Source organism: Cucurbita moschata, unplaced genomic scaffold (assembly GCF_002738365.1).
Source record: "Cucurbita moschata cultivar Rifu unplaced genomic scaffold, Cmos_1.0 Cmo_Scf00017, whole genome shotgun sequence".
Classification (NCBI taxonomy): Eukaryota; Viridiplantae; Streptophyta; class Magnoliopsida; order Cucurbitales; family Cucurbitaceae; genus Cucurbita; species Cucurbita moschata.
In genome coordinates, this window is record NW_019268533.1 from 3,553,911 (window position 1) to 3,557,041 (window position 3,131).

The following is a 3,131-nucleotide window of genomic DNA, read 5'->3' on the forward strand; positions in this document are numbered from 1 at the left end:
TTTTTTTTTTTTTTTTTTTTTGTAGATATTAAAAAAAGTACAACCTGACAACCCAACTCGAAAATAGAAGGTTAGGTTGTAAACTCTATTTGGTTTGCTCGGGTCACCGACCCATTTTCAGGTTGGTCCAAAAGATTTAATCAACCCAACTTAATCCGTGTACACGTCTATTAAAATATTGTTATTATAGAGAGTATTGAATTACATATGCGAAATGACTACCTCGCTTCTAACGTGGTTAGCAACCCTCTAGAGTTCCAACATAGTACATCGTAACATGTTGTGATATATATATATAACTAAAACGTGAGAAGAATTACACTTCGTTCGTACCAACTAGAATACATATGTGGGTTAACCATAAATAATTCATTCACCCGTAGAGGCAGTTAAAAAACCTTCTAGTATCTCATAAGTTCGGGTGTACATGGTCCAGGTTGAGTTGGGTTGAGGGATTTTTTTGACCCAACCGAAAAGTTCGGGTTGGTTAGATTGGTAACCCAACCCAACTCAACCCTTTATCTTCAGGTTGGGTTGGGTTCGGGTTGTTAAAAAAAAATTATTTTTTAAAAAAAATTATTTTTTAAAAAAAATTTATTTACCCACAAATTTATAATTATTCTGATACAATCTTACATAAAAATAATTATTGGGGTGCGAGTGTTTTAAGTTGACAAAGTACCACTCTGACAAACCCACCATCAGTGAAAACTTCTTAGTATATTTTATATATTTTTATTTGGCTCGAGTTAATTCGAGGGTTTTGTCCCATGACTCCGAAACTGAACTAAGTCAGTTCGAGTTCAGAACCCAAACCAACTCGAAAATCTAATCCAACCCAATCCAACCCACTAACCCTTATAGTTTGGGTTGGATTGGTCCAGGTTATCAGTTGTCCGATTGAATGTACACCCCTAAACATAGGCACATAAACGACAATCGTGACACAGTGGATAATGAATAACAAATCGATACCATAGATAGTTAATCATAATCATGTTTAAACCTTACATGATTAATCAAACGTCATACTTAGGTAGGCTATTTATTGTTCTTTGTTATCACATAAAAATCATTTTGAACATTTGAGGCCCGACCTTGAAACTGATCCAACTTTGAGATATATACGGGCTATGTCAATCTAGACCGTTCATTATCATAGATTAGTTGGTGACTCCCAATCACAGTCGCGAGGGGAGCAACATCGTGTCTACCAACTGCAATGATATCTATATGGACCAATGTCTTTAATTAGACATGTCTACTGTTGATAGTGTGAGATTCCACATCAATTGGAGAGGAGAATGAAACATTCTATATAAGAGTGTGGAAACCTCTCCTTAGTAGACGCGTTTTAAACTCGTGAGACTGACGACGATATGTAACAAGCTAAAGCGGACAATATCTACTAGCGGTAGGTTTGGACTGTTACAAATAGTATCAGAGTCAGGCACCGAGCGGTGTGCCAGCGAGGACGCTAGTCCCCCAAGGAAAGTGGATTTTTGAGATCCCATATCGGTTAAAGAGGGGAACGAAAGATTCCTTATTATATTCTAATCATAAACGTGAGTGGAGTTTTAACCATAGTAATTACTCTAAACGAAAACCGTCAATCGACACTTCATAGGTTATCTTCAAAAGAATGTTTGTTTTTTTTAGCGTCGTTATCCAAACTCTTCAACTGTTTTGGGCCTGGATGAGCTGTTATTGGGCCTTCCTTAAAAACAATTTATGAACAAAATTTTACGTTTTAACCCCCCAAGTTTAGCTATATTTCCATTTTATACCAAAAGCCTAATCGTTAAATAAAATTGGTTCTAAGTTTAAATGGAAACAACATCGAAGAAACTCGATCGAACCTCGAGAAAATGAATTTATGAAAACATATGGAGGTTGCAATGCTCGAGAAATTTTGACCGTGCACTAACACGATAAGGATGTAAAAGAAACGAGTTTAAAAGGCAAATACCGTTTCACAACTATCACTCTCGTTTGAGCCGCTGTGACCATCGGTACGAATTGAGACTATACGTCCATTCTTTTCATGGGTGTTTCAATTCGAAAAGTCACGTCTTGTCAACAAAAAAAACGAAGGGTAAAAGAGGAATTTATTAAAATTGTAAGGGCAAAAGAGGAAAGCAAAAAATCTCTTCAAATGGACACGTCGGTTCAATGTGCAACCACCTCTATTCAAACAGTCGTGGGTACAAATTGCAACTATTCGACCGTATGTTTCATGGACACCTCTATTCGAAAAGTCGAATCTTGTCTACAAAAATTGTAGGGTATTTAAAAATTTGTAAGGGCAAAATGGAGAAATAAAAAATTTCCCTCGGGTTAAATTAATTATAATTCTTATTTAGTGAAATAATTTTTTTAAAAAACAAATAACACAATTTCAATCTTGAAAAATGTCTAATAAGTGTCTAAACTTTTAATTTTACATTTAAAATTTTAACTGTCTAACAAGACTTTAAAAGACGATTTTGAGATGAATAAATTTTTTATTTTTCAATTTTATATCTAATAAATTTTTTAATTTTAAAATAAAATTGAATACGGTCGGTCAAGCATGTTTAGCTCGAATCAGAACTTTTTTGGTAGGGGTGTGGTTCGGGACTTGCAGGAGAGTGCACGGGGAGCTACATAAACTATACACTTCTGTGTGTTATTAATTTATAAACACTACGTCACAAAAATTAAAACTGACCGTGTAATGACCAAAGCCCAACACTAGCAAATATTGTCCTCTTTTAGTTTCCCTCTCGGATTTCCCCTCAAGCTTTCTAAAACGCATCAATTGGAGAAAGATTTTTATACCCTTATAAGAAATGTTTCGTTCCCCTCTCCAACCAATGTGAGATCTCACAACCCGAGTACACAACAAAACTTGTTAAGATCCCGAACAAAACATTTCCCTCTCTTTAGAAACGTATAACAAAGAACATATCTACGACTTTTGAGTCAAATTACACTTACCACGAACCGAACAAAATCATATGTTATTCTTTAGGTCGAACATTTATTTTGTTTCCGTATCCGATCTCTTTAATTCACGTTCCAAACTAGCTCAATTTTTGTATTGATTAACAAAAAAAAAAAAAAAAAAAAAAAAAAAAAAAAAAAAAAAA

The 3,131-nt window shown here is 34.6% G+C and overlaps 1 long non-coding RNA gene across 1 annotated transcript in view; it reads right to left on the bottom strand.

Moving 5' to 3' along the window:
* The window catches only part of LOC111454935, a 13,767-nt gene extending 10,902 nt beyond the window's left edge, over window positions 1-2,865 (bottom strand). Inside the window, exons 1-2 of the long non-coding RNA XR_002712517.1 lie at window positions 2,735-2,865; window positions 164-167 (exon numbers count right to left, since the gene is read on the bottom strand). This is a non-coding gene — a long non-coding RNA (uncharacterized LOC111454935). The remainder of the gene's footprint in view (window positions 1-163; window positions 168-2,734) is intronic.
* Window positions 2,866-3,131: the final 266 nt, after the last annotated feature.